Here is a 24,512-nt window from a genome sequence, read left to right on the forward strand (position 1 = left end):
CGACAAGGCTGGAAACTTTTTATTGAACCTTCCCGTGCTTTGCCTTCGAAGAATTTTGGAGTTGACATTTTGTAAGAAATTGTCTGAAAAATGCTTTTTTCATGCTGATATCCGTCATTTTGCTTCTGCCGTTTTTTTTTTTGGATTCTATCAGTCGGTTTCCAGAACCTACGGCCAATAATTGGACAATTCGGGAAGGAAGCCACAAATTGCCTGTTCCAAAGGCTTGCATCGTCATTCGCCGAAACGATACATGCATTCAGAAGACGAACCATAGCCCTTTATCCGACGAGGCAACTTGAACTATGTTCCATTGGGTTTCCCGTTTATCGCAAATCGATATTTTCCGGCCTTTTAGGCGCTCGCTTTAGGAGAAAGAAAGTCATACGGACAACTGAATCCCCAAGACTATTCTCGATATATCCGTTGCAATAAGCGGAAAATTAGCACAGAAAGCAGATTTGGGCACGAAAAATGCATATGCTCCAATGCTCTACATCCGCAAGGAGCAATTAAAGTTGAAGGAAACATTGATACAGGAAACATGCTATCGTCATAAGCAATCTATAATAAATTGTTATACCGTTTTCACTAGACTAATCACTTTCGAGCATTCTTGCACTAGAGTTTATTCACAAATTTCATAACGCCAAAAATGGTCATTTTTTACAACCACCAATCCACCGTTACGCATTTTGTATAATTATTTTTTGAATTTTTGTAACATCTTAAGGACACCCACCCACCCCGTTCAGCGTTATGAAATATGTGCATGGGCTCTTATTCATCGGTGTACTTAAATCACTCGGTCCGAGAATTGTGACACTTGAGCGGGACATGCTTCCGTATGCTTCCCACGTGTTCTGGATCCGCTCAAGTGTCACAATTCTTCTATCGAGTTAGTTCAGGACACCAGTGGATAAGACCATTGGGTTTTGCTTCGCCCAGTCCTTTTACTTCGCGTATTCTACTTCCATTCGTCAGCAATGATCAGGACGTTCTTCCTCTTTCTGGCGTTACGTCCCAACTGGGACAAAGCCTGCATCTCAGATTAGTGTTCTTATGAGCACTTCCACAGTTATTAACTGAGAGTTTTCTTTGCCGATTGACCATTTTTGCATGTGTATATCGTGTGGCAGTTACGAAGATACTCTATGCCCTGGGAGTCGAGAAAATTTCCTTTACGAAAAGATCCTCGACCAGTGGGATTCGAACCCACGACCCTCAGCATGGCCATGCTGAAAAGCTGCGTGTTTACCGCTACGGCTATCTGGGCCTCAATGCTGCTACTTACTTCCGGACTTGATTTGGAACAAGTTGCTAGAGCGACCCCTCCGAGGAGGATCACTCGTCGTGTTTTACGATGTCCGGATACTGGCATATTGGCCGAAGAGTCAGCTTCCAAATACTCAACAGTTTTCGAGAACAAGTCAACCGACTCAGGCTTCAACCTGGCCTCGACGGAATCTTACGTTTCAATAACTAGGCCCACATAAACCTAACCAACAAATCCAGACAGACAACCGAATCTCAGAACTCGACTTTATCCTGTTTCTGGTCACGGGCAGAGATCTCCCAACCAGTTTGACTCCATAACGCTTTGTAAGGCGGATTCCTCAACAAGAAACGGTAAAACTCAAGACAAAGGAAACGTGAAACGTACTTCAACTTTTTCAACTACCACTAAGTAACACATGGCTTTTAAAGAAACAAGGACTTAAAAATGACATTTTTTGAACATTTAGCTAAGGTTTCCATTTTCGGTCGTTTCGATCGGCCTATCTTCTTCTACTATCCCCTTTCTAGCTGACGTGTGCGATTCTAAGCTTCTCTATTATTAACGCTTTTTGTATGCCAGTGCTATGTGACTTACATGCAACGTTGCGTACGTAGGTACTTACGGTTTTGCGAAGCTCACCCTACATAGCATAGGCTGAACTCTGGTGGACGCACCAGAACGTGAATTGGGTCCTAAAATGTTCAATGAAATCTTGTTTTTATTTATTGACACGAAAGAGCATGTTACTGCAACTATTTTAGCAATTTTTCCCGCTCAAATAACGACTATATCATATTTAAACTTTAATTTAAAAATTGGGTCCATAAATGAACCTTGACGTTTTTGATCATGTTTGACGTTCGCTTAATCGACAAAAACACCACAGGGCTTTTAGTTTCAACACTGGGGTTGTTCCTATCTGACATTTCGGAAGGGACACGGAAAGCAAAATACACCCAAAATTTGTGTTTAAGCCAAGGAATGTGACAAAATCTAAAAAAAATGTTTTTTGGTCTTAAACAAAAAAAAAAACATGTTAAAAAATTGAGTAAACATGTGTTTTTGGCCTAAACTTAAGCGTTTGGCATTAAAATTGGAACAGGCCTTTAGGACCCTATTGGACGCGCGACATAATGTGGTGCAGCGGGACGTTCTTGCCTGGCACTTTTTGCGATGTACGTTGGCTCTATTTAAAAAAAAAACAATAGCTTGCGATTGGGGGCCTTCCTTATCCGAGTGGTTAGAGTCCGCGGCTACAAAGCAAAGCCATGCTGAAAGTGTCTGGGTTCGATTCCCGGTCGGTCCAGGATCTTTTCGAAATGGAAATGTCCTTGACTTCTCTGGGCATAAAGTAGCATCGTACCTGCCACACGATATACGTATGCGAAAATGGCAACTTTGGCAAAGAAAGCTCTCAGTTAATAACTGTGGAAGTGCTCATATGACCACTAAGCTGAGAAGCAGGCTCTGTCCCAGTGAGGACGTTAATGCCAAGAAGAAGAAGCTTGAGATTGGCTAGACGGACACAATCAAAGGCTGGACTCAGAAAAAATGAGACAAACAAAAATGATCACCAAAAATTAATTTTAAATAGGATACCTCTTGAATTTTCAGGGATTTAATAACAGTTTATGTACAAAAGGTCGAATGACAAAACGTCGAAAGGACAAAAGGTCGAAAGTGATTTGCTTGGTGGGAAATTTTTCCTTCTTTCAAAAACGGTCTAAAGGTCGCAATTTAGCCCCTTCTTGTTTGTTCTTCGACCTTCTGTCCTTTCGACCTTTTGTCATAAATTCGCGAGATCCGGCCAGAACAGCGTGGGACCACGGCGAGAGCGGAGGAAGGGCAACAAACACTTCTGAGTTAGGAATAACTGTTAGGTGGATTAGCCAATAGGAGCACGACGTGGCGCATCACGCCACGCGGTCAGGTGTTAGGGCATGGAATGCGCTAGCTAAGCATAATAATTCAATAAAAGCGACCCGGCATCGGAGCTCGCCCTCTTTTATCACTTGTCAGTGTAAGTAGTTGGTTTTTAAAAACGTTAGCCGGAAAAAGAATTCCCTGACTGGTGTCAGAAGTGGGATTTCTACATAGTGAGTGTGAAAATAAAGGTGATTGGTGAAACTGCTCCAGGAGGACCGGATCACGCTAGGCATAAGCACGAGGACTTCAACATTTGCAGACCTTCGAGCATCGCAGCGACATCGACCTACTAGGACGACATCAACCAATCCGCTCACCGAACCTGAGGACCGGATGCTACAGATTTTATTGTAAGTACCAATCCTCTTTTAATACCGCTTCGCTTTCCTACCACAATGCCACGTGACAATAGCAGTGAAATTGAGCAGCTCAAGCTCCAAATAGCTGAGCTTACAAACATAATCAGCGGCAACGCTAATGCATACAGCGTCCCTGATCCCATTAAACAGTCATCGGAATTTAACGGTAACAAAAAGGAATTAACAATTTGGCTCGACGAAGTCGACCAATTATACGATACATTTAAAATAAAGGGCCAGAATGGTGGACCCGATACCATGAATGCCTACTACGTGCAGGCAATAAAAAACAAAATCAAGGGTGAAGCCCGCGTAACACTATGCGCAAACGGCAACCCGACCTCCATTCCGGAGATAAAAAGAGTGCTTTTGCAGCACTACGGCGATCAGCGCGATATCGCCACAAATTTGAACTTACTATTTAATATCAGAAAGGGTGACAAAACCCATAATAAGTTTTACATGGAAATTAAAGAGTTGGAAACGAGAATTAAGTCCAACCTGCAATTAAACCCTTTATCAACTATAGAATTGCTAGAGAAAATAACAATAACAAAATACTTGGATAATATCCAAGAACCACTAGCTAGCATTATAAGAACCACTAATCCCAGCAATCTTGAGGATGCGTATCAATACGTTACGTTGAATCAAAATGCCGAAAGGCGAAAACCAGTGTACAAGCAAAAAACGTTCAGTGCCCCGCAACAAACCAGTGCAAGCAGTGCAAGTGCAAATAAATTTAGGAAACCTGATGCCGCCTCACAGCGACGGTCGTTCCACCAAAGACCACGTATAGAAACTAACAATACCGAGGAAGTAGACCTAGTGGAAGACGAATATGTAGAAGAAGAGGAAGTTGAAGAAGAAGCAATTGAATTGGTAGAAGATGATTTAAATTTTCAACAGGTTCGTGTAAAGAACGCGAAGACCTAAATTTTATACCATACTTCAGATTTCCGACGACTAAGGGCTACCTGAATTTTCTGATCGACACAGGAGCCAATAAGTCCTATATTAATCCGGAACACGTTAAAAAGGCTTCAATAGCTAAACATCCATCGATAGTAACAAACAAAAATGGAAAGTTTACCATAGATAAACTGGTACACGCAAATTTGTTTTCAGAATCATTCTCCGAAACACTTCCCTACCATTTATTTAAATTTCATAAATTTTTTGATGGTCTCGTTGGCTACGAGAACCTAGCCAAGATGAAAGCCAAAATCGATTCCGGTAAACATCAACTTGTCATTGGAGATACAAGGTATCAACTATCAAAATACAGTCCGTGCTCGATTAACCTTCATGAGCAATCGGATAACTTGCTTGAGATAAGCACCACATCCGATGGCACCTTTCTCATTGAAAATGAAATGAATTTAACAAGCAGCGTCAAGTTACAACCTGGACTGTATTTAGCCAAAGGTAACCGTGCTAAAGTTCATTTATCTAGCACCAAGCATGTCAAGGTAAAGGAACTGCAACCTTTCGAAAATGAACACTTCGTTCTTAATCAAAACGAAACGCATTGTAAATTGAATTTCCCCGCGGATCACCTGAACCAAGAGGAAAAGCGTGAATTGATAAAGGCTTTGAAACCATTCAGAGATGTATTTTTTTACGAAGAGCAAAAGTTGACTTTTACACATGAAGTCAAACATCGTATCGAAACAAGTGACGATAAGCCAATACACCAAAAAACTTACAAATATCCGTATCATCTGAGAACGGAAGTTTCTGAACAAATTCAAAAAATGCTCAACTCGGGCATAATAAGGGAATCATCTTCTCCGTGGACTTCACCCATTTGGGTCGTCCCCAAGAAGCTGGATAACTCGGGCAAAAAGAAATACCGGATTGTCGTAGACTACAGGAAGTTAAATGAAAAAACTCCTGCAGATCGGTACCCAATCCCGGAAATTAGTGAAATCCTCGACCGGTTGGGAAAAGCCCAATATTTTACCGTATTGGATTTGGCCAGCGGGTTTCATCAAATAGAAATTGACCCGAAGGACGTGCCAAAAACCGCATTTAATGTTGACCATGGCAAATTCGAATTCGTTCGAATGCCATTCGGGTTAAAAAATGCGCCGGCCACGTTCCAGAGGCTGATGGATTCAGTACTCCGGAAGCATCTAGGAATTCGATGTTTCGTCTACATGGACGACATCATTATTTTTTCGACGTCCCTAAAAGAGCATATCAAAGATATTTCAATGGTGTTAGAAACTCTTCGTAATGCCAACCTTAAGGTTCAGTGCGATAAGTCCGAATTCCTTCGGAAAGAAGTTGAATTCCTTGGACACATCGTCACAACGGAGGGCGTAAGGCCAAATCCTCAGAAAATAAAGGCTGTTTTAGACTGGCCTCTACCTAAAACTCCAAAAGAGTTAAAATCTTTCTTGGGAACCGTAGGATACTATCGGCGATTTATCCCAGGTTTTGCTAATATTGCTAAGCCCCTCACTAGCCAGTTGAGAGGAAAGAGCAAAATAATAAATTATGAGACAAATGAATTCGAAACCGCTTTTACAAAACTTAAACAAATCATGTCCTCAGACTTGTTACTAGTTTATCCCGATTTCGGAAAACCATTTATATTGACGACAGATGCTTCCAACATTGCTATTGGAGCAGTACTGTCTCAATTGGTAGACGGAAAGGAAAGGCCAATAGCCTACCTCTCGCGTACACTTTCTAAAGCTGAGGAAAAGTATTCAGCTACAGCGAAAGAACTTCTTGCTATTTATTTTTCTGCAAAACGGTTTCGGCCATACTTGTATGGAAGACCGTTTGTAATTTACACGGACCATGAACCACTTACGAAAGAACTGAAGTTGACCGATGCCACGGGTAGGGTGACACGTCAACGACTATATCTTGAACAATATGATTTCAAAATCATTTATAAAAAGGGCAAACAAAACGTAGTAGCAGATGGGCTGTCAAGAATTCCACCCAGTGAATTAAATTTGCATGAACTGTCGAATGAATGTTTTGATAATGACGAAATATACGGGCCAGAAATTATCAACAAATTTAAAAATCAAATTATAATAAGGGTGAGTAACGACCCCTCGAAAAGCTCTCACATCATATGCAAAATATTTCCTGGACAAGTCCGCCACGTATTTCATCAGGAAACTTATACTAAAGAAAATCTTACTGACATTCTGAAAAAATACATAAACCCTTCAACAAGCAACGGAATTTTCGCACCAGCTGGAATTATCAGAACATGTGACGAAATACTCAAGCAGCATTTCTCTAAACGCCTTAAGTTTCACTATTCTAATATTCTTTTACCAGATATCATTTCAGGAACGGACCAACAAGACTTCATCGAAAAATGCCATAACTTTAATCACAGAAACTATAAACTGACATACGAGGAAGCAAGAAAATCTGCTTACTTTCCTGGTATGTTAGGAAAAATTAAAACGTTCATCAAGAACTGCGGAGATTGCAAATTCGCAAAATACGAACGTAAACCTTTCAAAATTCCGATTTCTAGAAGAATATATGAAGGTCCTTTTGAAAATGTTTTTATCGACGTCTATATTAAAGAACAATATAAATTTTTAACATTAGTAGATTCTTTTTCAAAATTCGCGCAAATTTTCCAAATTTCAAATGAAACTACGGACGAGTTGATCAGTACTCTAATCGAGTATTTCAAATTCTTTGGTTTGCCAAAAATGATCACTTGTGATCAGGCACCAGGATTTAGAAATCCCCGATTCAGAGAATTCCTAGAACAACAGGGCATCGCATTGCATTTCGCCAGCAATAGCAATGCTAATGGTATTGTGGAACGCTTTCACAATACTTTACTTGAGATGTATTTGGCGAACAGACAAAAATTTGAGAACCTTCCATTACCTGAAGGTTTAGCATTAACTACCTCACTCTACAACGACTCAACCCATAGCACGACGAGCCTTAAGCCTCGAGAGATTATTTTCGGCAATTGTTCTTCTTTGAACCGAGCTGAGATTAATGCCTCGAAACTTAGGAAGATACAGACTGCAAGAGACCATATAAAATCCATAGCAGACAAACATAATAGCAAATTACCCGTAATAAATAAAGACGACTACAAGACTCTTACAAATCCCATTCTAGTGAAAGGGAAAGCAAAACCGAGCCCTTATGGTCATCGATACCGTCAAGTAGAGATTGTTAACCAGACTGAAAAGACAGTGACAGACGGACAAAATATAAAATCACACAAAATAAACGTAAAGAGAACTTAATTGATTAATACTTTTCAGATTATGTCTACTGACGACGACGACACACGCGGACTTACTAATACACGACGTAGGGAAAAACCCATTGATAATCATTCCAATAGGTACAGCCAGAATCAGCAGCGGTTACTTGAGAATAGGGCACCACATTAATTTAAATCTTCTCGCAAATACTATTCAAAATTTAGATACAACAATTCAGGCGAAAATCTCTGACCAACACATGTTAAGTTCGATTGTTAAAGTAAAATCTAAGAAGCTTCACTCTATGTTTAAAAAATTGAGACCCTCTAGGCAGAAACGATGGGAAAGCTTAGGCCGTGCGTGGAAATATGTGTCTGGTAGTCCAGATGCAGATGATTTGGTAATTATTAACAGCACACTTAATTCTCTCATTGATCAGAACAATAAACAGGTCAGAATTAATAGCGCACTCGAGATCAAATTGAAAAACATTACCGAAGCTATCAACTCAATTGCAAATATTCAGGGCAATTTTCAGAACAAAATTATAGAAGGCTTTGACTCCGTTAATTTGATTTTCAATTTAGATGAGCTAATTGATCAGCTAGAAGTACTAGAGGAAGCAGTTACATTGGCCCGAAGCAACATCCCCAGTAGCTGCATCATTTCACCAGACGAGATAACCATAGCCCAGGAATTCCTCAAGAACAGCGGTCTTAGAATGAGTCTACTGGATAACATATTAGATATTTCCAGTGCTTACGTGCTGTTTGGTAAGGATGAAATTATCTATACCCTCAAAATTCCACGAGTCAAGGAGACAGAGTACCAATTATGCTACATAGAACCAGTCATTTCCAACAACCATAGAATTCATTTAACTACAATGTATTACCTGAAGGGACCGAATTCGTTCCTATCCAGTACACCATGTACAAGATATAAGAATGAATATGTCTGCAAAAGCTCTCAACTAGAACCACCAGGTGAATGCATCCAACAACTAGTCGCTGGTAAACCAGCTAGTTGTCCCATCGAAAAAGTCTACAACCAGGACGTGATTAAGAGAATAAACGATGCCAACATCTTGATTAGCGTAACGAACATCACCTTGACGTCAAATTGTTCGGGACAGGGACGAGATCTACAAGGATCATACCTTATCCAGTTCTCCGGTTGTACCATCAAGCTAAACAACGAAGAGTACTCCAATAGTAATGTTGACGTATCACCGAAATTATATCTTCCAACAACGGGACTTACGGTAACTCCTTCAAAAGTTATAAACAAAATGCCTTTAGAGTATTTACAGGATTTTAACCTGGAACACCGAAGTCATATAGAGCATCTCAATATGACAACAGACAACATACACTGGAAATTACATCTGGTTGGCTGGCTCTCATTTGGAACATTGTCAACAGTAATAATTATACTCCTAGCAGCAATAATCACGTGGACCGTTCTATCATTCTTACCGTGCAAATCGAAGACGCTTTGGACACCAAGACGAACCAGTACGGGAACCATCGAGACGGATTTAGAGACCCCGACATCAACCCAAGAAGACAACAAGGACCATCTCATCAAGCAACCGAGGCTAATTCCACAATAACAAGGGCCGACGAAATCTCCGCAGCAGCAAAGGATCGTGAAAGCCGGGGACGGCTTTCGAGTAGACGGGGAGTAGTTAGGAATAACTGTTAGGTGGATTAGCCAATAGGAGCACGACGTGGCGCATCACGCCACGCGGTCAGGTGTTAGGGCATGGAATGCGCTAGCTAAGCATAATAATTCAATAAAAGCGACCCGGCATCGGAGCTCGCCCTCTTTTATCACTTGTCAGTGTAAGTAGTTGGTTTTTAAAAACGTTAGCCGGAAAAAGAATTCCCTGACTCTGCAAGCATTCCTCTCGATAAATCTGCCCGTTTATGGTGCCGGTTGTAACGAATGGCTTGCTGTACCGTCTGCACTCGCAGTTCACCTGCCACAACAGGTACTTCTTCGCGAATTTCTCCATCTTTCTCTCCGGAACCTCCATGTGGGACGTCCCAACAAAAAAAAACTCGAGGCCGGGGATTTGTTTGGTGGCCGCAGTGATGTATGTCTCGTCGTCCATATCGAGACAGCTTGACTTGACCAGCCACTCACGGTACAGCTTCCACGCACGCAATTTGGCCACCGTGTTTTGCTTGTCAGTTCGATTTGTGCCTTCCTGACCTTAACCCCTCTACCAGCAGCTTCATTTTTTACCGCAATATATGTATTCAAATCGTTATAACTTTGTTGTTTTTCAAATTTTTTCACCAGTTTTTTACAAATTCTCAAAAAACTTCTCTAACTTAAGAATCCGTGTTGATAATAATCATTGGTGATCTGGTTTTGAAGATATTCCAATGTTCCTTGGGAGACCGACATTCTCTATATAAAATGTCTTAGGCAATCGTTTTGTATTTGGTCAGTTTATCAAAAAAGAAATAAAATATGGACTATATAACGCCAGATTATAAGAAGCTACTCTGAAAAAATCATACAAGTCAGTTAAGAATTCTCGGTGATATCTGAAAATTACGATATTATGTTTTTTGATGTTTTCAAGATCTTTATTTGGCCAGTGTGGTACCAGATACCTAAATGCTCTTTACTCATAGACGGCTGCACCAAATTGCTTCATTTGTTCACAACGTACTCTCATTAATGTATTGTTCCGAAGAGTGAACATCCAAATGCGACAAAAATTCTGTAGCCTAAGAAATTAACGGGGGGTTATGGTTACGCGTCGGTCCCCCAAGGAATTTTGGAATATCTTCGGATTTAGTTAAACAATGATCAATACCGACTCAGATTCTAAATCTAGAAGAGATTGTTGAGAACTTGTGGAAAAATGGTGCAAAAATATAGAGAAACAAAAAAGTTTATGCTGCAATTATGCTGCTGGTAGAGGGGTTAGCCCAGCCCGCTTCATGGTCTGCTGGTCGAACCACTTCGACGAATTGACGTTTTTGGCCACGTCTCGGGTGGAAAGGTTCGGGTTATTCCTCAAGTACTGCCTTATCTTCCGCGCCTTCTTTGGGTATATATTCCGTTTTCGGTTTTCGGCCGCTTCCAGCGCGCCGCTCGATGTCCTTCGTCTACTGGTACATCTTTACAACGCAGGACACGGTGGAATGGTGGATTCCAAGCCTTTTGCCGATCCATCTGTGCGACTGATCAGGATTATCGATCACCGCGCTAAAATTTGCTGGCGTAGCTCTTCTTGTTTCGAATACATCTTGAAAACTACAGATCGCCTGTGCATGCTATAAAACAATTGACTTTTACTGTGCGCTCTATTTTCAAGTTGCCCGTGAGAGAGAGTGAGACAGCACCAACACACGGGGCACAGTAAAAGTCAAAAGAATAAAAGAATTTATGACACGTACAAAGGCTCATAAACATAACACTCTAAACTAGTATTACCCAAAATTTCATTAATATTTACCCACGCGATAAAAAGTTACACCTAAAACAAAGTATCGCATTTTTTTCTGATTCCAATCTTTAAAGTCTTTAAATTTTAAACAATAGTCAATCACAACACCGAGCTTCTTGGAATAAGGCTATCCATGAGGACTTTCCGCGATAGGACTGACAGCCCGGATAAACCGAAACAGTACAGGCACTATTTCTCAAACTATCCACTACCACTTACGACAATATCAAAACAGTTTCGTAAAACATCCAAATTAACAATAAACGAACAGTACCACAAACGGGTTTGACAGTTTGGTGAATGGTAATTGGATAAATAACAATGTGGGGAATAGGCGGTTAAGTTATGTAACCATAAAAAAACGCCGATTTTCTCGAACAAATTTTTTCGTTCATGGTTTCACAAATGGTAGATATACTATCCATTTCACGGTTAAAACAATGTAAAGCAAACAGTAGAAGAATTGTTCAACCATAAAAATTGCATGGGAAGAAATAACGTATGTGGTATAATCGATTTATTGTTTTTTACGGTATTTTATTCCTGTTTATCTTACATGTGTGAATCAAAAGAAAAACATTTCATACACTCTTTTGGAAGCCGTTTTATTCTAAACTTTTCTAGGAAAAAAATATGGTGTATTCTTGAAAATGATATAACGGTTCCTTTTTCGCTGTGCTCTCTTCGACCTTTATTGCAAGCTCCGTCGAATTTGGTCTTGTATCTGAACCTAGAAGTTTCAAAGTTCAATCACTTGTACAATAAATTTACAATTTAAGGCGCTTACCTTACACTTCGGGTTCAAATGCGATCAATAACTCGCCCAACATCGCCTCTTCGAATCCAGTAGCATGAGAGCAGCAAACGTTGATCCTTTGCTCCACGAAACTTTGAGCCATCGACGGAACTTTTTGGAACTGCCATCCTGGTCACTCAAATCCCGATAGACTTTTTAAGTAATTGATGAATCTTCTTCCACCAACCGATAAATTGGATCTCCATCTGCAAAATTAACACCAACAGCACAAAAAACTCAGCATTAAACCATAATAATGAAAAAAAAACTTACCGCAGGATGATGTTTTCAACCTCCCGGCTAGCCACTGAAAACAATACACTCTTAAAAAACATCTACCTAGACACTAAAGAAAATTTAATTCAGATGTTTCAAAATGTTTTAATTTTGAAGGTGAAAATGTTTTCATTTCGAAGATTAAAAACTCATTTTTGTTTTCTATATAAATGGCGTAATTTAGTTTATAATTTGTTTTAGTTTTAATTGAAATCCCAATCGAATCGAAAAACAAACGCAAGTTTTTATTTCTCAATCAGATTTGCTTTAACTAAGTATAAATTTATTAGTGTTTTTTTTTTTAAATCTGGTGGCTACTGTTTCCCAAATAGGTCATTTATTATATTTAATGGTTATAAGTTTTGATTCTCAGTCACATTTCAGTAAACATTACTTAAACCATCTTTTATTGTATCGAACTAAAGAGCTTATATAGTACTACATAAAAACAACCGTTTGTGGTACATTAACATTACCAGTAATAGGAAATTTATTGTTTCAAAAACAAGCCAAACCGTAATTTTCTATGCGGGAGCTAAAAGTGTGAATGCAACCGAAACGGAAGGGTAAACAAAACATGCGAGTGTTATCAGAGCTTAAAATTTTCCTTTGTAATCGAACGGTAACTCCGACCGCGAAACGTCAAAATCTCATGGTAAACAAAAAACCAGCTGATCGCAGCTGTCTCATGGATTGCCTTATTGACGACAAGTCACAAAGACATGCGGCCAAACCCAATAGGCTTCGAATTATACATTAAGACAGTCATTTTTTGACATAATAATATTACAAATCTGTGTTGATCTCTGTGATAAGCCAATAAAATTTGTTGAACAATTTATTCTTATGCTCTTGAGGAGCTGTGGATGTTGTGGGAGGTCCGAGATGATCATCACAAATTCTAAATATTCGATAAATAGGAAAAAAATATTATACCAGGAACAATGAGTCACAAAAAATATAACTTGTCATCTACTAATTTTTGCTCGTAATTGCTCTCTATATTCTTTAAATCATTTTCACAATCACCGAAATGCTGAACGAAAATTAACCGTGTGCCTTCCAATCAAAGGTAGCATCAAAATTATTAAGCTGGTTGATGATGTAAAACATATTCGAGCATACAGTCAGTTTAGTGTGTCGTTCAGGTTAGTAGCTCCTGCACCTCCTGTTTTGTATTATACTACTACATGACATCCCGACCAGAGAGTTGTTACAGATTAAAGAATAAAGAACAGAGTTGTTACAGATTTAGATTCTCAGTAAGCGCGTTTTTTCTAAAAAAAATTTATTATAATTTTGGCTGGTTAGTAGTTAAAATTTTGAAATGCTGGGAATGGTAATAGTAGTAGGCTTGAATTTCGAGGAAGTCACGTGGCTCTTCCCAGTACAGTAGTTCAAAAACATGAATCTCATCAAGTAGCCTATGTTGGGTGCATGAGTTTTCTAAATCATTAGTGTCATTGAACGCTCTAAATGCGAGAAATGCAGCGGAAAACATGTTTCTACCGTAATTTTGGGTTGCCCTTAGCAACGGGTGTTTTGCTATTTTCAAGGCTTTTTGCCTACAGCTGCGATAGGCGTGAGTTTCACTAGCTTCGCTGACTGTGATTTGCTTTGCTTAGCTACAGTAGAGTGAATTTCAAGATTTTTTCAAGCCCAGGTTGAAATAACAAAAATTATTTTAAAAAACTCCTCTACACTAAACAAAATTGATGCAAAATATGTTATAATTTAAACAAAAATGTAATTGATTATGTTTGAAATAAAACAAAAATATAACTAATTTTGTTCTTCTCCATAACTGAATTATGACAAAATTTGTTATAACCAATTACTCTCATTTTTTTTAATTATGTTTAAGATTGAAACAGCCTTTGTTATTATAACTGATTTTGCTTTCATTATGTTATAATTTCCTCCATCAGCTCAAAGTGCTTCTATCAAAAATGAAACGAAATTTGTTATTTGTAACAAATCTTGATATAATTGTGCTACGGGATCGCAGTAAGCTGTGCGCGCGAACGGGTGTGTTTAAAATTGTTCTGTCACGTTTTTATCATCTCCGCAAATAATTAGATTCGGCTGGTGAAACGGCTGGTGCTGTTTTCGAAAAAAAAGTGTCTTCTTCTGAAATATTTGAGCATAGATTGAAATGCATCGTGCTTTTCTAGTTATCGCGGTAATTATTATTTTAATAGGAGAAAAAACGAAAAAACTGGTGGAGCTGCTTCGAAAAAAGACTTGAAAATTTCTAACCCGTGTTTTTTTTTGTCTTGTGTTGCTTATTTGCGGTTTGGTGAAATTCGGCTGATGATTCCTAAACTTTCCAGTCCAGATTTTTAATATTTGATTAAATAGTGATCGACACAAATTTGAATGGATAGAGCAAAACGGATCCTAAATGTTGAGACAACCGTGGTGTGCATTACATTTGTTAATCGCAGAGTTAATTGAAGAGACCGTGAATCGTTCTGTGCAGTTTGAAGGAAGCTTTTGTAACATGTGTGGAATAAGGAATTTGGAAAATCTTCTCCAATCTGTTATGAGTTTAATCTCGAAATTCGATCAGCGTTTAGTATTAACAAAAGTGACATTCCACGAGTGAAAGGAAATCGTTCCAAAAAACCATGACGCATGGATAAAAGTGAAATGCTGCTAAATGTGTGTAATATTCAACCAAAATTAAATTGGACACGTAACACAGGAGCGAGTTATGGATAATTACGGAAACGGTTAGTCTCTTGAGTGAAGAGATCATTTGAGACTAAAGCTGACTGAAATTGGTGAGATTGTTCCGTGTCATTTTATGTTTCCATTGTATTATTATTACATCACGTCATAGATTGCTGTAAAATATGAGGGAGGTCAGAATTAGTTATCTTATCGTTTCAGAGAGCGAGTAAGGGCGCTTAAGCCTAGGTTCTAGAGCCAGGACATACGGGAGAAATACCTGTGTCCCATCCCAGAAAAGGTTTACAAACAACAACGGAGTGCGCATTAATTTTCCTAGCAACGCCACTTCCACCAACTTTTCCTATATCCCTAAAGGGAACCGTTGATACGATTGTACCCGTTTCTTCCTTTAAAATATTTCAAAATTATCCGTCTATCATGTTATTCATTCGTGAATAATCCAATCGCCGTTTATTTTTGAATTACCTCAAAACCCCTAGTCTGCACAGTGGGCCTGGCCGTTTCAATATTTGTATCATATCATTGATATGCTGCAAACATTAATGCTGACAAGAGAATATCAGAAGAAATTTTGGTATTTCCAGGATGCTTTTCAATATTGGCTGTGCAAGCGTTAAGAATAGAATAGAATAGAATCTTGATACAATTTCATTGTAATCCATTGGCCAGATATTACCATTGCAACTCGTTGGCTTTTTTCTATAGCAATTCATTTAATCTGACGAACCTATCGTTCTTACGGTCTTTTCAGTCGTCACCTATTAAGCCGAATAGAATTCGAGTTAACGGAAATTTTGCTTCATGGCGTTTGACCTTACAGCCTGTTCCTATAAACGATGATCTTGCGAGTGCCTGATTTGTCATCTTATTGAACTTTTATGTCCTAACGGCATAACCCACATTTCAGTATTTCAGCACTCGGTCTAATCTCAGCACTAATCTGCCAAAGATCACTAAATGCTTCTGCAAATGCTTCTCTCATAAGGAACCTGCCAAAGATCTTTCGGTACATTTTCAAAAAAATTTAAGAAGTATCGGAAGGAACTCGTTTTGTGTCCACTAAGAATCTTAGTAAAAATCGTCCAAGGATCTCTAAAAAATTCAATAACACTGCGCCATATAACGGGACCTTCCATAGCCTAGTGGGTTCGCGGCTGCAAAATAAAGCCATACTGAAGGTGTCTGGGCTCGAATCCCAGTCGGGTCAGCATGTTTTCGTAATGGAAATTTTCTCAACTTCCCTGGGCAAAGAGTATCATCGTATCTGCCACACGATATACGAATGCGAAAATGGCAACTTTGGCAAAGAAAGCTCTCTGTTAATAATTGTGGAAATGTTCTTAGGACACTATTATACTAAGTTGAGAAGCAGGCTCTGTCTCGTTAAGAACACAAGGCCAAGAAGAAGAGTAACAAGGGGTCAGTTAAAGATGTCACCAGAATTTAATTAAGGAAAAGTCATCAAGATCTGCCCTACTTCCTCCAATCAGGCAGTTGCCTTACAGCGTTGCAAAATTCTAACCAATGATGATACTCTTTTAAGAACCTGTTAAAAAAGCTTTAAATAGACTAAACCCAAATGAACTTTAAAAAAAAATCTAGTTAAATTTTCTTAACGCCCTATCGTTAAATCACCAGCCGAATAAAATTTCTTCTCTTTTAGCCTCCCGTTTTCCTCACCCTACGCAGCGCACTCGAACGCGTTTGTATGAAGCAAACGGGAAGCGAGGCACATTGGCTTTGAATTGCCACAATTTTCCAGCCAACCAACCATGCGCTCGTCGGTCGTTTATAAACGCAGTCAGACGACAACGACAGCACCAGCACCAGCCAGCAGCAGCAAGCCCAGATTTCCATTTGGCTTAGATTTTCGTCGCCTCTGCTAGAGGCTATCCGATTAGAGTGCGGCTTACTTTCCGGAAGTAGGTGCTCAAAAGTGAAAGTACGTGTTCTCTTTTGAATAAGAAATACACACTCATATATTGGACTTGAGCGCTATTCTGCTGTACGATGAAATAAATCCGAGTGTTATGTCTGTTTGTCTGTGATGTAAACCCAAGAATAAAATAAATGTTATCAAGTGAGTATTCAATCTTGGATGCTTGGCTTCTTAGGAGAAGCTTCTAAGCTTCTGACGAGAAGCTTCCAAGCTTCTGATGAGAAGCTTCCAAGCTTCTGAAAAGAAGCTTCTAAGCTTCAGAGAGGAAGCTTCGAAGCTTCTGAGAGGAAGCTTCCAAGCTTCTGAAAGAAAGCTTCCAAGCTTCCGAGAGGAAGCTTCCAAGCCTCTGAGAAGAAACTTCCAAGCTTCTGAGAGGAAACTTCCAAGCTTCTGAGAAGCTTCCAAGCTTCTGATAAGAAGCTTCCAAGCTTCTGAGGGGAAACTTCCAAATTTTTGAGGAGAAGTATCGGAGAAGAAGCTTCCAAGTTTCTGAGGAGAAGCTTCCAAGCTTCTGAGGAGAAGCTTCCAAGCTTCTGAGGAGAAGTTTCCAAGCTTCTGAGGAGACGCTCCAAGCATCTGAGAAGAAGCACCAAGCTACTGAGGAGACGCTCCAAGCTTCTGAGGGGAAGCTTCCAAGCTTCTGAGGAGAAGCTTCCAAGCCTCCCGTCTTCTTAAACAGCAACGTTGAATAGATGACATCAGAGAGCTTTGAGTTTTCTCTTGTCGTGCAAATTGTAATCAGAAGAGCACACGAACTTTTCGTTCCGAGAACTTTCGAAAAAAAAAAAAGCCACACCCTACCATCCAAGGATTTGGCGCGCGGTCAGAAGACGGCCAGGGTGAGTCACCCTTTTATTATGGCTGCGATTTCTTCTCGTTTTTTTTCCTTCCAACAGTCTGGCTGAGAAAGTGACATCGCACCGGGAGGTGATAAGGCAACCAGCACCATGCCAGCGGGGAAAATCGCAGAGCAAAGAAATGCCAAAAGCAGCTCGTAAATCTATTCTGCTGGAATGACCATCCCCGGATCCCCTTCTGGGTGGGGTTGTAGAAGAAGGACGACCATAAAAAGGACATTCACTCAAAAGTGAGCGTGGCCATTCGAGATCCTGGTTGAGACTGGCTGACTTACTGACTGACTGACACCGTAAGTGGAAACGATGAAAAGCTCATTTCGAGACGATCGTTTTGACGGTGAAAAATGGATGGCGGTTCGAGTCGGGATCCGAGGAAAGGCTGAAGGCAGTGAATTGTGTGTTGTAAACTGGTTGATGGGAGAAAATTTTCTCCGAAAGTGTTTTATAGACCAACTGGACCCGCGGATGGCTGGAATGGTCTTAATAAGCTGTTTTGTCGGTTTATGGGTTGTTGTGAAACTATTGGCAGTAAAGGTTCGTTGTAGTTGGCGTTGTTTGCAGTTTCGAGCATCATGTGCTTACACGTTTGATGGTCTGCTAACTGCCAAAAAGTACATTGGCGAGTGCAACTTTAGCGCTTCAGCTAGTTTTATGCTTCTACGGTATCTGGCATGCAATTGAGCGTTTCGATTGGACTGATGAAAATCTGAAATCGAAACAGGTTAATTTTATGTCAATTTCATTAGCCATAGAATTTCTGGAAGTATTCCTGAACAATTTTCCTCGTGATAAGATTTTAGGGGTGTGAAGGCAATCAACAGTGATTTATTGGGATTTCCATTCCCGCAAGCAAATTGTGGAGTCACGTATCAGACAGATGACCAGAATCGTGAATCGTTCCCAGAACTTATTCAATTAATAATCGTTTGATTAAAAATCTAACCTATTCACCTATTTTATCAAATTTCTTCAAACTTTTTTAACTCAAATGGCGCTACTTATTCCAAATTTGCTCCTCCATAATTTCAATTTCATCTCTTAACCAAAGGAAAATCCTCGAAATATATCTACTTCTGGTTTTGAATTCATCTGAACAATTGCAACAAATGATTAATGATTAAAGTTCAAACCCGCAACTATACAGCAGTACAAGTTGGCGTGAAATTTACAAATTAAATTTTCATTGAATTACGTTTCTCTAATGGATCCAAATAAATTTTTGAACTTTTTAAATTGGGAGCAAGTCCGTTGAATGGTGAAGAGAATGAACTGTTAAATATCCTAGCAGTTAATAACATACATATTGCAATTATTACTTAGACTTATTTTAAACCTGGATTCAAACTCAGAAGAAAAATCCGTTTTTTTTTGTATAACAAAATGATCGGTTGGATGGAGCATGTGATGGAGTTGCTATCATCATTCATAGGCAACGTCAATTGCTATTCCGTGATTGACCGAAGTCAGTGAAGATGCACAAAAAATCAACTAGAAGTTCGGATGGGATTGGCCATAATCTTCTTCTGTGTGCATAATTCAGTGCCTCTATTTATGGTGTCCGGCTATTGGGCCGAATGTCGTTTAACCGTACGCTATTTGGCCGAAAGCCATCTGGCCGAACGGGTCGTTTGGCCGAAAACCGAACAAAAAAAAATTGTTACAACGCTGATGTGTAGAATTCATATGTTCGGCCTCATACTAACTGATTTTGATTTGTTGATTTTAGCTCCAAGAGAATGCTAAAATTGATCCGTTAATTCAGGACAAAGTTGAGCACTCCACACATTACGTCAATACTCTAAGCTGATGGTTGATTCGTCTCTGGGTTACCAACGTTGTAATAAAACTTCAAGTCTTTTTCAATGATTTCATCAGTTTTTTTATTCTTCTTTTAAACATAGGCTATTCTTCCGAGTTATACTGGTGTCATTACTATCAGTAGTTCTTTGTAGTTGAACTTATGAAACGATTATATTCATTATAATTGCTTAAATTTTCATAAGAAATTTTTCCTACTTATGCTCATAGGCTGTTGTTTCAGGATAAACGTATTGTTCATAGTTATTTGAATTAAGGCTTGAACGTTTTATCATAAAGAGTTTTATTCAAAACATATATTTTAGCTCAACGGTTAACCAAGGTAAGATGTCGTTCTCCTTCTTGATTAAGATTGCAGCATGTGTACTGAACTCTGCACCGTTGCTTCAGTATAGCAGTAAACCAAACGACTCGGTGAACACTTACGTCAAAGAAGCTCACTGTTTCTTCGTTGTGAAAAGAAGAAGCCAAGACTTGTGATTGCTATAATTCTTCTTATTCTTCTTATTGACATTAACGTCCCCACTAAGACATATCCTGCTACTCAGCGTTGTGTTCTAAGAGCACTTCCACAGCTATTAGCTGAGGAGCTTTCTTTGCCAAAGTTGCCATTTTCGCATTTGTATATCGTGTAGCAGGTACGATGATACTCTATGCACGGGGAAGTCAAGGAAATTTCCATTACGAAAAGATCCTGGACCGACCGGGAATCGAACCCAGACACCTTCAGCATGGCTTTGCTCTGTAGCCGCGGACTCTAACCATTCGACTAAGGAATGCCCCGGTTGCTAGAATTATGAAATGTATTACTTAGTACGATTCGGAGGATCAAAGCAACCCGATCTAGCAGAAAGACGAATATTTAAGTTTTAATCCGTTTTAGTTACTGTCAAAAGCTAACTACAAACGCCATGTGAAAACATCTGCTGGTGGCTATTGTCGCTAGCAGAGAAGTGAATAGTTGTTTACATTTATTTTTTTTCAGTACTGACTGTTTCTTGAACTAACACTTAAGAGCTTATTATTTTGATGTTAATGATGATTTATCCTTCTTTATGAAAAAAGCTGAACAAGTTCCGCGAAATTCAGCTTTGAAATTAATTATAAATCCATGCTAACTGTATTTCACTTCTGTTTTCTATTTCGGCCAAATGGCGTTCAGCCAAACGACAATCGGTCAAATGACCCAGAACCCTGTTTATGCATGGTCAAGGATTGAATCCTGAGAAAATTGAGAGAATCTCTCACGTATCGCTTTCTGTAACTACCATAACATGCTGCTTATGAGAGACTGTTTTTCGTATACTGCTACAACTTTGATCAGATTGGGGGGATAGTAGTGCAAAACCCCTCTAAACATGCTCCAAGCCTGGGGGACACTATTGCTATTGGAAGTTCGTGGATGGTTTATCGTGCCAGTAAAGAAAAACACCTACAACCAACGGTTAACAAGCGAGAAAAATGCATTTTATCATCGCTCTCGCTCGCTGCTTCCATTTATCAGACTTGTTACACCTTGCGAAACAATGACGATCGTGGACCGCAACAGATGGGATGTTTTTCTTTGCTTGCTTTGATCGTGCTTCATACTCAAATGAGAGCGCATTCTGCAATGCCTGTGCATGGTTAATAACCGCGCCGGCTACGTCCTTGCAGTGAGGTGGGATTTGCTATTTGGAGCATTCAGACTAGAGCTACAGTCAGTGACATAAGTTAGTAACCAAATGCTGTTTTTCCATACAAAATGCCCAAGTTTGGGGTGCTGTATCTCAGCTTCTGGTAGTACAAATTGGCTGGAATTTGGATGACGAACTACAAATAACTTGAAGTTTTGCCTGTAAGGGAATTATTACATTGCAGTCATTTTACATAGAGTTCCAGAAGGTTGTTCAAAGACAAAAGTAAGTAACCGAGATACTTTGTAATTTAATTCTAAAACGGAAAGTTGGTGTGTTCTGCAAATTTGTGCAACTTTGTGGAACAGACCAACAACCCACAACTTACCGTTTTAGAATTAAATTACAAAGTCTCTCGGTTGCTTACTTTTGTCTTTGAACAACTTTCTGGAACTCTATGTAAAATGACTGCAATGTAACAATTCCCTTACAGGTAAAACTTTAAGTTATTTGTAGTTCGTCATCCAAATTTCAGCAAATTCGAACTATCAGAAGCTGAGATACAGCACCCCAAACTTGAGCATTTTGTATGGAAAAACAGCATTTGGTTACTAACTTTTGTCACTGGCTGTATTTAATATCAAAAATCTTACATCTAGTTTTCACTGGAAATATGAAGTATGATATTTGGTATAAAGATAGCTTATATCATGGTTTCCCAAGCTGTGGGTAGCGAGTAGGGTTCCTAGTACCGACCCCTTTTGACGAGTACCGGTTCTACGGTACTGTAACTCTCAATACCGGTAGTACTGGTAAAATACCGGTACTGGAAGTTTTTTTTGAAATAAATCTAAAGCACACAGTATTGGATAAAATATTTGCAACTTTTTCTAATTCGTCAATCAACACAAGTTTGCTAAAGCTTACTCTTCATTTTTATGAATTATAATTCTAACCAAATATGTCCAAAATCGTTCAAAATGAATAATTTATTGACTATCTTCACATTTGCTTTTCATTCATAAAGTGGGACTTTAAATGCAAAACATGTTCAAAGTTCAATGTTTTCTGCCATACATGTGCGTATTTTTGTAACGAAACTTTCAGGCACTGAAAAAGCTCTTTCTAAATCCATCAGGTTTTTCCCCATGCATCGTGAAGTGTTAACATATATTTCGCTTTGAATAGACTCGTAATATATGAATTATTCCGAACAATCCTTGTGCCATAATTGAAGCACTTTCAAATGGTTCGATACCCTGAAATATTGTTTTATATTTATGGCGTGTTGTCAAGAAGCTTGATATTCATCATCAGCAGCTTTATTTGTATTCGATAATTGGTAAAAATTAGATAATCTTGTTGGTAACCATAGGATCTGCTGAACCATTTTCGTTCAATAGTTACACCCTTAGTTTTTTTTTTTTTTTTTCAATGTTCCAACACATGTTTTTAAAGGTTTTTAACGAAAACAAGATGCAAACAATGAGCGTTCTTTCTATGTAGGAAGAAAAACCATCCTTAGCGCTGAAAAGATGATAATTAGAATAAGTCTTCATGTAATGCGTTCCTTGATGGACCTGACGAGTTCGTCGTTAACCATGTATGTATTGTGAAAAAATATTGGATCAAACGATTTTTATATTTTCTTCAGTACCGAAAATACCGGTACGCAATGCCTTCTAGTACCGGTATTTCGGTACCAAAAATTGGTCGGTAATACCGCTACTTTCGGTACCGGTACTCCTGGTACCAAACCCCTAGTAGCGAGCCGATCTCTGATGGGTCGCGAAAAAAATGACATTTAGTATTTATTTCACACATTTCTGTCAATGTCTCCACCATTTAGGGACATGGTTTGAAACAGTAACCATTTATTTATTTCAATATTTCTTTGAATAATCAAGCATTATATCCATTGGTTTCAACGATCAGGCCATTTGCATTGATCATTTAAATTTTGCTTAGAAAGATCTACAGTTAAAACATCTGTTGTTGTTCAAAACATATCTTACTTCTGAAATTGGAGAAGCTTTGCGTAAATTTATCCAAGAATAAAGTTTTTAATATTCATTTAATGATCTTTATCACAATACCTCTAAGTAAAGCAATTCGTAACCAGACCCACACTCAAATCTCAGTCAATACGCTCTCCCTTGAGAGAAAACTCATTAGAGATCTGCTTCCCGAATCTCACGCTTAAGGCTAAGCAGCCCGTCATTCATTTTGGCAACAATGATGACTTTTCAGCTTGCATTTCAAAGTGATAATACTCAGTCTTGATAGTTTATACTGCTTCGCGTTAAAAAATGGGTTAACCAACGTGCGAAGTTCGATTTTTGACCAACTTCGCCATGTCGCAACTCGATTCTCAATAGTGCGCATAATGCACATGGCGGAGGGCATAGATGCGCACTATAGCGAAGTGACTCGCGACGCGGCGAAGTTGGTCAAAAATCAAACTTCGCACGATGGTTCACCCATTTTTAGTCGCGAAGCAGTATATATTGACTTGAAAAAGCATCACTGTACGCGCTAACATGCATAAAGTATGCTGATACATTTTCAGCTGTGTCTGTGCAACCCCAACTGATTTTCTTTGATTTGAAATCGTGAGATAAATTAGCAACATGGGGTAAGACACTCATTAATAATGGTATTAATATCCGTTAATATGGATTAATATATATTATTTTTATGATATCATCGAGTTACCTACGATTTTCCTAAATACATCAGACAGAAGTGTCTTGAATTTAAGTCAATGGTGGGGTTTATAAACAAGAGGCTAGGGATCGTGGATTGTATGCCTTGCCGATCTGACATACCATAGGAGACAAATTGCATCGGAATCGAGTTGGGGAATGGCCCGGAGATCGTAGAAAGATGTGGGGCATTGATGACAATGGAGCTTCACAGAATGTGATGCATCGTACAAGGTGCCAGTCTCCTTCTAGCCAGTGCACAGTGGTTCCATTTGTTCTACGAAGCGGTCATAAATCATTTTACTCAATATCTGGTGGCAAATACCATCAGAAATTGCCAAAATAATTATTTTTGACTGTTTAAACTCTATCTAGGTTGATGTCTTAATTCATATCACTTCAAAAATTCTTATTAGTATGCGGAGATCATAATGCGAAGGCTCTGTTATATGAATGATTATATGTGCTTAAAATCGACTTTGTAATTATCTCTCCTTCCAAGTCCAAAATGAACTAAAGTATTTAATATCTTGAAAAGAACCATGAAATCTA

General features: G+C 39.0%; 1 protein-coding gene and 1 long non-coding RNA gene across 2 annotated transcripts in view; one reads left to right on the plus strand and one right to left on the minus strand.

Moving 5' to 3' along the window:
* LOC5564746 overlaps window positions 1–24,512 on the plus strand; it is a 789,319-nt gene that overhangs the window by 714,182 nt on the left and 50,625 nt on the right. The gene's annotated exons all lie outside the window — the stretch shown is intronic.
* On the minus strand, window positions 11,841–12,596 carry LOC110674155. The gene is made up of 3 exons (XR_002498697.1): window positions 12,326–12,596; window positions 12,044–12,258; window positions 11,841–11,986 (listed from the first exon to the last, which is right to left on the minus strand). It is a non-coding gene; the product is annotated as an uncharacterized LOC110674155 (long non-coding RNA).

The sequence above is a fragment of the Aedes aegypti genome, chromosome 1, assembly GCF_002204515.2.
Source record: "Aedes aegypti strain LVP_AGWG chromosome 1, AaegL5.0 Primary Assembly, whole genome shotgun sequence".
NCBI lineage: Eukaryota > Metazoa > Arthropoda > Insecta > Diptera > Culicidae > Aedes > Aedes aegypti.